Genomic DNA, 12,113 nt, shown 5'->3' with positions numbered 1-12,113 from the left:
ATGGAACAGTGTAGTGGGAGCTTTACTCTGTATCTGACCTGTACGATCCCTGTTCTGATAGTGTGTGGTGGGACAGTGTATAGGGAGCATTGCTCTATATCTGACCCGTACGGTCCCTGCTCTGGTAGTGTGTGATGGGGTATATGGGGTGTCAGGGAGGGGTAGCACCTCTGGTGGGGGAACATGTTGCGTCCTTTTCAGGGCGGTTAGCCCACCTTTGGTCCCCACCTGGCACTCAGCTCTCACCTGTGGCTCCCCGTAGCTGTTTGCATGCGACAGCAGCCACACCCCGGGCAACAGCTTCGACAAGCCGGCTAAACCAGGTGAGGGTAGCCAACGGGTCTCAAACCCTCGGTGAGATAGGGAGTTGTCTATCCCAGCATGTGAAGACAGACTCCAGCGGATTGAGCGGACGAGACCAATGGAAGGTCCAACTGTCAAGAAGGCAGTCTCTGCAAGCGTCTTGGAACATGTAGAGCAGGACAAGACACAGAAGACGTCCTGGTCATCCACTGCGCCTAGTCCCATCTCCAGCCGTCTAGACTCTGTCTTGCCACTGGACCCAGATGGGAATTGGGAAGAGAGAGTGAGGCTGACGCTGCGCAACTCTCCCTCACTTAAATCCAAATCACACGCTAGTCTCGACACCATCATAATGGTGTCGAGGTCCTCATCGACGTCAATGATGGACGAACAACAACAGTGTGTGATGGGACAGTGTATAGGGGGTGTTGCTCTGTATCTGACCTATACTATTGCTGCCACAGGAGTATATCCCTAAACCACGGAACTGCCCACATGTAGATAAGTGTGAATGGTATAATCCTGCCACTTCAGTCTTCCTGTCGCTCTTCAGCTGTGGGACCTTCTCTACAACACTTGGCTCATTAGAAGGCTTGGAGCCTGGGGCTCCAATACAATGAGGCTAATTAATCTAATTCAGGAAGAATCTGCATGCACTCACATCTGTCTCACTCTGTGCTACTTCCCAATTCCTGCAGTATGGAGCCACCATCTTCAGCTCAGCATCCTCATCTTCGGTTGTCCATCAAAATCCGATGACAACGTCCACTACTTTAACGGTGAGATCTTTGATAACTATACAGTCCTATCCTGGACCCACAAGCTCTATTGCAGGTGGGACATGTACATGTGGTAGTGGTGGCAACCATGGCTGCATTTCTCCTGGCTCTCTTCTGCTGTCTTCTGGTTGTTCTTTCCATCTCCAGAATACGAACCCCGTCCCTACACAGCTGTCGCCAAGTGGTACGGTCAGCAGCAACATCCTCCAGGCCCTTGGGCCTGATCTTGCACTTCCTTAAAGCATTCTTCATCTGATCCTTATAACGCTTCTTTGGCCCTCCAGCTGAGCATCGACCATGATGTAGCTGGCCATATAACACTCTGCGGGGTAGCCAACATGGGGGCATCCTTATCACATGCCCCAGCCACTGCAGCTGACGCTGGATGATCATGGCCTCAATACTTCTGCAGTTGGTCTTTACAAGTATTTCAGTGTGAGGCACCCGCTCACGCCAGGTGATTCCCAGGATGCGCTGGAGGCAGCTTAAGTGAAAGCTCTCCAAGGACTTGATGTGACGGTTGTAGGTTACCCAAGCTTCACAGCTATAAAGGAGGGTGGTGACACAGACCTCTTAGTATATGGCGATCTTTGTGGAGGGACAAAGGCTCCTGTTCTGAAAGACTCTACGCTGAAGTCTCCCAAAGGCAGCTGATGCCTGTTTAATGTGTCTCTGGATGCCGTGAGTGCCACTATCCTCAGAGAGAATGCTCCCCAGATATTTGAAAGATGGCAGTACTGACAGCTTTTCATCACCAACAGTGAAGGCAGGTAGAGTGGGTGGAACACTGGTACTCCTTTGGCAAACCACTTCTGTCTTGGTGGTACTGACAGCATAATGCGAGAGGGACACACAAAATGCTGGAGGACCTCAGTAGATCAGGCGACATCTATGGAAGAGACGTATTGGGCCAAGGCCCTTCATCAGGACTACGATGGGGTTTGATGCGCTCTGGTGCTCGGATTGGAGAGAAATCAGCTCTCTCACCCATCAACCAGAGGCTGCCGTTGCAGGGGTTCAGATGTCAGGGACTGATCTGACTGAGAGGTTTAAAGGTTCTCCGGTCACTGCTCAGCACACCTTCTGTGGTGAGGGCTGTTCATCCCTGATCCCTGTCCCTGAATCCCAAGCCTCCCCACTTCATGGACAGACAGGCAGAATTCTCCCCTTCAGTGGGTTGTATGCATAGAGGGCCCAGATGTTAGAATGGGCTGCAGGGGCCAAATGGCCTCCTTCTGTTCACATTTTCTCACATTAAGGAGACAGATACTTAGTGAGGAAACAGGTAGAGTGATATTGGCCTAATGCAGGCAAATGGGATCAGTGTAGATGGGAATCAATCAGCATGGATAAGTTGGGCCAAAGGACTCACTTCTATGTGGTATGTTTTGACATTTCGGGCTGAGATTCTTCGGGTTTTAATGAAGGGACACAGCCCAAAATCTTGACTGTTTATTCCCCTCCGTAGATGTTGCCTGACCTGCTGAGTTCCACCAGCATTTTGTGTGTGTTGCCGTGGATTTCCTGCATCCGCAGAATCTCTTGTGTTTCTATGAAAATGATGATGACTGGTCACTCCTGTCCCTCAGTCCTACCACTTTTGTTCGGGTTGGGCTCAACTTCAAAAACAAATCATCACTGACTGTTTCCGAAGGCACAGCCCCAGAGGATACAGTATTCGAGAGCTCTTCACCAGTGCATGCTGGGAATGTAGGATGACAGATCACTGTGAACATGCCATCCACACTCAGCATTTCCCCTGGATACGTCTGACTTGAACTGGTCCCATTACTGCTTCCCTGCTCACCAACAGGTGCAGAGATATCACCAGCACAGATGCTGCAGACTCAAGATTTACTCTCAGCAAAAACACCATAGTGCCTCAAATAAACATTTCCATCCAACCAAAACTGAAATTTTCAATTGCCTGAGAACTTATCATTTCCTATAAAGCCATCTTCCATCATTGACAAGAAACTGGTTGATGCAGGTACAAAGGCAACCTTAAATTATATTTATTTGTTTGTTTATTGAGATACAGCATGGAACTGGCCCTTTGAGCTGCGCCACCCGGCAAACCCCCAATTTAATCCCAGCCTAATCACGGAACAGTTTGCAATGACCAACCAACCTACCATCCGGTACTCTTTGGACTATGAAAGGAAACTGAAGCACCCGGAGGACTTCACCTTTATCTACATCTGGGCACTTCTGTTGGTTTAGGGATATACTCCTGTGGCAGCAATAGTATAGGTCAGATGCAGAGCAAAACTCCCACGGGGAGAAGGTACAAACTCCTTACAGGCAGTGGCGGGAATTGAACCTAGGTTGCTGGTAATGTAACGAGTTGTGCCACCCTTTGAAAGCCAGTCGCACAGGTACATGGATTGGAAAGATTTAGAAGGTTATGTGCCAAATGCTGACCAATGGTATGGTTAGCATTATGGTTGATGTTATTACAGTGTCAACAACCCAGATTCTATTCCCCCCACTGCTGGAAGAGTTTGTACATTCTTCCAGTGCCTGTGTGCGAACCCTCTGAGTGCTCCGGTATCCTCCCACATTCCAAAGACGCACAGCTTACTTGGTTAATTGGTCACATGGGTGTAATTAGATGACACAAGCTCGTTGGGTCAGAAAGGTCTGTTACCATGCTGTATCTCTAAATAAATACATGGGACTACCTTGGAAGAGGGATATTGGTTGGCATGGAGCAGTTGGGCCGAAAGGCTCGTTTCTATGCTGTATAACTACAATTCCAACTCACTGGACCATCTAGGTAAAGACCGTGGCTACAAGACCACAGACACTGAGGTCAGATACTACGGAAAAGTGATTTACCTCATGGTTCCCCCAAGCCTTCCCACAAGTTCAGAGTGTTCACTTGCCTGGATGAGTATGCTCCAAAAACTTTCCATTTGGGTCAAGGGTCAGTGACCTGATATCAGTGATCTGGGCAGCATGGTAGTTTAGCAATTAGCACAACGCTTTATAATGCCAACGATCACTGATCCCTGCCACTGTCTGGTAGGAGGTTCTATATTCTCCCAATGATCTCTGGGTGCTTTCATTTCTACAGTGAGTGCAATTCCATTGGCTCTCCACTGGGCCTTGACAATAGTAATACCTACATCAGGCTGCTGTTTACTACAGCTCAGTGTTCAACATAATCATACCCTCAGTTCCAAACTCTGAGCCTCTGAAACTGCATTCTCAACTTCCTCATTGGGAGATCACAGATCGGAAATAATATCTCCTCCTTGCTGACCAAGGTGCACCTCAAGGATGCGTGCTTAGCCCACTGCTTTATTCTCTCTACACCTACAGCTCTGTGGCTCGGCACAGCTTAAACGTCATCTATAAATTTGCTAATGACACAACTATTGTTGGCAGAATTTCAAACGAGGAGGCGTACAGCAGTGAGATAGCTTACCTGGCTGAGTGGTGTTGCAATAAGAACCTTGTATTGAACGTCAGTAAGACCAAGGAATTGACTGTGGACTTCAGGAAGGGGAAATCAAGGGAACGTACACCAGAACTCATTAAGGGATCAGCAGTGGAAAGATGAGTACTTCCTGAGTGTCAACTTCTCTGAAGATCTATCCTGGGCCCAACATATTGATGCAATTACAAAAAAGGCACAACAGTGGCCATTTTTCATTAGGAGTTTACAAAGACTTGGTGTGTGACCAAAGACTTGCAAACATCTACAGATGTACCACGGGGAGCATTCTAACATCTGGTCTGGAGGGACCACTGCACAGGATTTAAAAAAGCTGCAGAAAGTTGTAAACTCAGCCACTCCATCATGGGCACAAGCCTTCCCAGAATCAAGGACATCGCCTTTTGAAAAAGAGCCTGCCCTTTCTCCAGACCTAAGCAATATGGCCAGCAATGGACTTTCAGAGTGTAACATGCCAACCAAATTGTGCACAGCAAGCTCCCACAACCTGTTTCAATAACTGAAGCTGCCTGTGGGATAGCACTCCCAGAGCACTAGAGGAAATCCCTTCCTTACTTACAAAGAACAGCCATGGCATCTTTAAAGCCTATCAAAGAGAGCAGGGTGAAAGGACAAATGATTAATGGAACAGATAACATGTCCAACAATGTGATCCTCCCTCACTACTGCCCCTCCCTCAATGTGATGCTTCCTCAATACCACCCCTCCCACAGTGACCCCTCCCCCCAGAACGTCCCTCCCACAGTGAGAAGCTGCAAGCTCCAGCACTCCATGCAGACATTGTACACTGACTCTTCCAGTCCCTCAGTACAGCTTCTCCTATAATGGCACCCTCCTTCAGCAGTGCCTCTCCTACAGTGGGACCCTCCCTTGCTACAGCCCCTCCCATAGTGTGTGATCATCCTTCGACACAGCCCTTCCCTCAATACAACACTCATGGAAGAGATAGCCACATGCTTTGCATTCAGTCTGTGGAAAGGGACTCAACCTTCTGTGTTCTGCCTCAGACATGAGGTCACTTCATTCGGAGGTGAGTTAAATGGGAGTGAGTCCCTTCCATCCATGAAATACCCCCACTGAAATAACAGTTTAATGGATTAACTGCAAGTTTGGTGCTGCAGTGGACAACATGAGACAGCCTGTTACAGTCTCTCGAATACCCCAGAGGCTGCATTTGCTCCACTCACAACCTTGTTCTTCCCAGGAGATCCTGGCCTATTTATGCAATTGCTGCTCACAATCCAATCCCCCAGCCCCTCAACCACCGTGCTTCCCTGCTGCTCATGGTCAATGAAATAGGATAACCTCATTGCTTTGTCTTAACTTTAACCTTGAAACACAGTCAGCTGAGACTGCTCATGCCCCCTCCCAGCACCACCATCACATGCACACATTGTATGCAGGACCCAGGTATATCCCACTCCACACCTTTAAGAGCTTCATACATCTTGTGTCCTGTCCTGTCTAGCCACACTCCTTCCAAACATTTGAACTCCATCATGGGCACCAGCTTCCCCACCATCAAGGACATCTTCAAAAGTCAATGCCTCAATAAGGCAGCATCCACCATTAAGGACCCCTATTACCCACTATATACTCTTTTCTCTTTACTACCATCAGGGTTGAGGTAGAGGAGCATGAAGGCACACACTCAACATTTTAGGAATAGCTTTATCCCCCTGCCCCACCTCACTAGATTTATGCATGGTCCATGAACACTATCTCTGTTTGCACTACTGATTTATCTTAGATTTCTAATTGTAACCTATAGTATTTTGATGTATTGCACTGTACTGCTGCCACAAAACAAACATTTTTGGTGATATTAAACTTGATCCAGATTAAGCCATTTAGCCCTTCTAGTCCATACAGGTGTTACCATCCCATACCCCTAAATGCCCCCATCCACACCTCATTCTATTCCCGGATTCCTCTTAACCCCATCCTGCCATTTACTCTGGGAGTAAGCTCCACATTACCCTTTCTCTGGGTCTGGTCTCCCTGACACATGAAAACATCTCCGCCATCTGGACCCATTGCACTCTGTTTGAATTCCGAAGATCTCTGTTACTTTGCAGAGGGGCTAACTACAAACAAACTCCAGAGACATTTCATTTCATGTAACACATCTCCCGGTGTAGCTGGACTCATTTCACTCCCAAAGGAACCAGAAACAGGGGTTCACTCTGTACTTCATGCAGCTTGGGCTAGACCAGCTGTACAAATGAAACACGGTCACCCTTCTGTTCAATTCCTTCCCAGCTCTCATTACCCACCCACCACCATCCCAATCTTAATCTCTGTACTCCCTTGCCCAGCTCTATAACCCTCCAGCCCCTACACACCTCCCTGTCTCTATAACCCCTCCACTATCCCTATCTCTGTAACTCAAGCAGAACTGCCTTCAGCCCTGGGCTATCCTATGTGAACTTCTCTCCCTTCCTCTCGCCCACCTGTTTGACCACCTATTGTCTGGTGTGACTCATCATTTTAGCAATCCCAGGATAGATTGTAGCTTCGTGGCTTCAGGGACTATTTTTTAGATATTCACGTCAATCATTTTAGGATTAATTTTAGGGGAAAAGATCCTGTTTCCATAGAAACTGAAATAGGAGAAACGAGATTGTAAGATTGGCTTACAATTCAGAAACAGCCACAGGGTGGCATCACAATTGTATGCACCCACTTACACTGCAAAGTACTCACATTCACACACACACACACACACTCTCCCCGCACACACATGCACAATCACACACGCATTTACTCACACACACACACACACACACACACACACACAATTATACACACTTTGACTCACACAAACAATTACATACACACACACACACATAAACTCAATAACTTACACATTGGAGAAAAGCCAGTTTTGATGGTATTAGAAAGGATCTAGTAAGTGTGGACTGAGAAAGGTTGTTTTCTAGCAAAAGTGCACTTGGTAAGTGGGAGACATTCAAAAGTGAAATTTTGTGAGTACAGGGTGTTCCTGTCAGAATAAAAGGCAGGGACAACAGGTTGAGGGGACATTGGTATTTGTGAAATATTGAGGCACTGGTTAAGAAACAGAAAGGAAGTTCATAGCAGGTGTATGCAGACAGGAATAAATGAGGGACACGAGGGGAATAAATGAGGGACACGAGGAGAATAAATGAGGGACACGAGGAGAATAAGAAATGCAAGGGAACAATTAAGGAGGAAATCAGGAGGGCAAAAAGAAGACATGAGTTGTCAAGGTGCAGTAGAATTCTAAGGGCTTCTACAGATACAGTATATTAAGAGCAAAACAACAGCAAGGTACAAAAGTGACCCTCTGGAAGATCACAGTGGTAATCTATCCATAGAGCCAAAAGAAATGGGGAAGTTCTTAAGTATATTTTTTGCATCTGTACTTACTTGTGAGACAGACAGAGTTGACAGATGTGAGGTAATGCAGCGTGAAACTGTGGACAATATACAGATTACAGAGGAAGAGGTGTTTGCTGTCTTGAGGCAAATTAGTGTGGATAAACCTGCAGGGCCTGACAATATGGCAGCTAGTACAGAAATTGCAGGGGCCCTAGCAGGGATATTTAAAACATTCTTAGCCACAGGTGAAGTTTTGGAGGATTGGACGATAGCTAATGTTCTTCCATTGTTTAAGAAAGACTCTAAGAATAAACCAGGAAAATATAGGCCAGTTAACCTGGCACCAGCAGTTGGAAGGTTATTGGAAAGTATTCTAAGGGACTAGATAAGTACTTGGATAGACAGGGGCTGATTAGGGATAGTCAACATGGCTTTGTGTGTGGTAAGTCGTGTCTAACCAAGTTTTTTCAAGGAAGTTACCAGGAAAGATGTTGAAAGACAGGCAGTGAATGTTGTCTACATTGACTTTAGCAAGGCCTTTAACAAAGTCCCGCATGGGAGGTTAGTCAAGAAGGTTCAGTTGCTTGGCATTCAAGGTGAGGTAGTAAATTGGATTCGACATCAGCTTTGTGGGAGAAGCCAGACAGTAGCTGTAGAAGGTTGCCTCTCTGAATGGAGGCCTGTGAAGAGTGGTGTGCTACACGGATCAGTGCTGGGTCCATTGTTGTTTGTCATCTATATTAACGATCTGGATGATAATGTGGTAAACTGGATCAGCAAATTTGCAGATAACACCAAGATTTGGAGTGTAATGGACTGTGAGGAAGACTATCAAAGCTTGTAGTGGGATCTAAACCACTGGTAAAATGGGCTGAAAAATGGCCAATGGAATTTAATGCAGACAAGTGTAAACAATTTGGTAGGACCAAACAGGATAGGTCTCACCTAGTGAATGTAGGGCACCGAGGAGCGCAGTAGATCAGAGGGATCTGGGAATTCATTGGAAGTACCGTCACAGGTAGGCAGGGCTGTAAAGAAAGCTTTCGGCACATTGGCTTTCATAAATCAAAATATTGAGTACAGAAGTAGGGATGGTATATTAAAGTTGAATAAGACATTTGTAATGCCTAATTTGGAGTATTGTGTACAGTTTTAGTCACCTACCTATAGTAAAGATGGCAATAAGATTTAAAGAGTGCAGAGAAAATTTACAAGGATATTGACAGGATTTGAGGACCTGAGTTATAGTGAAAGGTTGAGGAGGTTCGGACTTCATTCCCAAAACATAGAAAATTGAGGGGAATTTGATGGAGGTATACAAAATTATGAAGGGTTATGAAATAAAGTGCTAGCTGGCTTTTTCCACAGAGGTTGGATAAGACTACAACTAGAGGTCATGGGTTAAGCGTGAAAGGTGAAATATTTAAAGGGAACATGAAGGCGAATTTCTTCACTCAGAGGGTGGTGAGAGTGTGGAACGAGCTGTCTCAACATTTGAGAGAAATTTGAATAGGTGCATGGATGGGGAGTGGTATTGAGGGTTATGGTCCAAATACAAGTCAATGGGACTGGGCAGATTCATAGTTTGGCACAGACTGGATGGGCTGAGTGGCCTGTTTCTGTGCTTATAGTGTTCTATGATTCTATGACATAGTCATGTACATACCCAATGCAAGAAAAAAACCATGCATAGATGTGCACATGCAGTTATACACACAAAATTATGCAGATGCATATTCATTTGCTCATAGAGTCAAGGCTTTTCTCCTTGGAGTGGAGGAGGATGAGACATGACTTGATAGAGGTGTACAAGATGCTAAGAGGCACAGGTAGAGTGTACAGCCAGAGACTTTCTCCAGGGGTGGAAATGGCTAATATGAAGGAGCATCATTTTAAGGTGTTTGGAGGAAAATATAGGTGTGATGTCAAGGCTGTTTTTCCACACAGTATGGTGGATATGTTGAATGCCCTGGCAGGGCTGGTGATAGAGGCAGATACATTAGGGGCATTTAAAAGAGATTGCTGATAGAAAAACGGAGGGCTATGTGGGAGTGAAGACTGTGCTGTATTGTGCTATGTTCCATGCTCATTTATATTCACACACACATTCAAGTACTTTCTCACATACATTATTCCATTACTGCATACATACAAAATTCTGCACATACACACACACTCGAGAATGAACACAGGCACACATGTGCACACAATTACACAACACACAGATAGGCAGAGTTGTAAAGAATTGTATGCGACACTAACATACTGACAATACCAGCATAAATTCATCACTGAAGAAGATGGCAGAGTTTGTCATTAATATCTGTAGCCGGCTTGAAGCCCAAGAAGAGTTTATTCATCATACACGCCGGGAAAGCACTAGATCCTTTTTTATACATTCAAATTGTCTTCAAAAAACAAAATAAAATTGCAGCTGAGAGTAATATAAAAAGGAAACTGAAGATTTTCATCACATAAACGCAGTACACTTGGAGAGATTAAAAAAGTTTTTTTAAACCTAACTGGTGATGAAAGGTCATTGACCTGAAATATTAACTGTTTCTCCCACCACATACACCTCTATTTCTATCTTACTTTCCTTTTTAAATTATCGTTACACATTTGCATACACGCACACACAGGCATACGTATATATATTGTACGTGTGTACACACGTATATACACACATGCACTCACACAGACACCCAGATACATACACACACGCACACAGACACACACACACACACGCACAATTGAGAAGTGCCAGGACCACGACATACTGAAGTACACTGACTTTTGCACAATCAGAGCCATTCACTGTCACGTGCATCTATCTATTCAAGTGCAGTCATATTCAGGTGTGAGCACACACTTAAGTGCATAACCACAAATCATAAAACATGCAGGCATTCACGTGCATGCGCGCACGTATATATACACACACACACACACACACACACACACACACACACACACACACTTGCAGCCACACATTCGCAGATAGGCTCTCACACACACATACATCCATTCTACAAACAGCACTATTTCATTCTGTATTCAAGACATGATCAGCTGCAGTACAGAATTCCTTGAGCTCTGCCCATTAACCACTCCCGCTCCATCCAACCTTTGCTATCTCATAAACAACACACACAAAATGCTGGAGGAACTCAGCAGGCCAGGCAGTATCTATGGAAAAGAGTAAACAGTTGGTTTTGGGCTGAGACCCAGCATTTTGTGTGTTGCTCAGATTTCTAGCATCTGCAGATTTTCTCTTGTTTGTGATTGGATCACAACAACTACCTCTTACTTAATGTCAGCAAGACCAAGGAGCTATATTGACTTCAGGAGGAGGAAACCAGAGGTCTATGAGCCAGTCCTCATCAGAGGATCAGAGGTGGAGAGGGTTAACAACTTTAAATTTCTTTGTGTTATTATTTTGGAGGACCTTCCCTGGCCCAGCAAATTAGTGCAATTATGAAGAAAGCACAGTAGCACCTCTACTTCGTTAAGAATTTGTGGAGATTCGGGAAGACATCTAAAACTCTGACAAACTTCTATAGATGTGTAGTGGGGAGTCCATTTACTGGCTGCATCACAGCCTGATATGGAAACACCAAAGCAATTGAACAGAAAAATGCTACAAAAAGTAGTGGATATGGCCCAGTCCATCAAAGGTAAAGCCCTCCCTACCAATAAGCACGACTACATGAAACACTGTCTCAGGAAAGCAGCATCCATCATCAGGGACCCTACCACCAAGCCATGCTCTCTTCTGCCACAGGAGCCTCAGGACTCACACCACCAGGCTCAGGAACAGTTACTACCCCTCAACCATCAGGCTCTTAAACTAAAGGGGATAACTTCACTCAACTTCACTTGCCCCATCACTGAAATGTTCCCACACTTTCAAGGACTCTTCATCTCATGTTTTTGATATTTATTGCTTATTTATTTATTATCATTATTTTTGTTTTTGTATTTGCAGAGTTTGTTGTATTCTGCACTCTGGTTGAACACTCCAGTTGGCGCATCTTTCATTGACTCTGCTATGTTTATTATTCTATAGATTTATTGAGTCTGCCCACAGGAAAATGAATCTAAGGGTTGTATACGGTGACCTATATGTAGCGATAAATCTACTTTGAACATTGAAATACCGGGGGGTGGGGGGTGCGGGGGTTGGGTGCATGTGCTCCTACCTG

The 12,113-nt window shown here is 45.3% G+C and overlaps 1 protein-coding gene across 2 annotated transcripts in view; it reads right to left on the bottom strand.

The window, feature by feature from the left end:
- Positions 1 to 12,113, bottom strand: part of LOC134346880 (disks large homolog 4) — a 438,117-nt gene that overhangs the window by 310,186 nt on the left and 115,818 nt on the right. The window lies entirely within an intron of this gene.

The sequence above is a fragment of the Mobula hypostoma genome, chromosome 5 (assembly GCF_963921235.1).
Source record: "Mobula hypostoma chromosome 5, sMobHyp1.1, whole genome shotgun sequence".
Classification (NCBI taxonomy): Eukaryota; Metazoa; Chordata; class Chondrichthyes; order Myliobatiformes; family Myliobatidae; genus Mobula; species Mobula hypostoma.
Note: the sequence above shows the minus strand (reverse complement) of the source record. Positions and strands in the feature narration are given on the sequence as shown.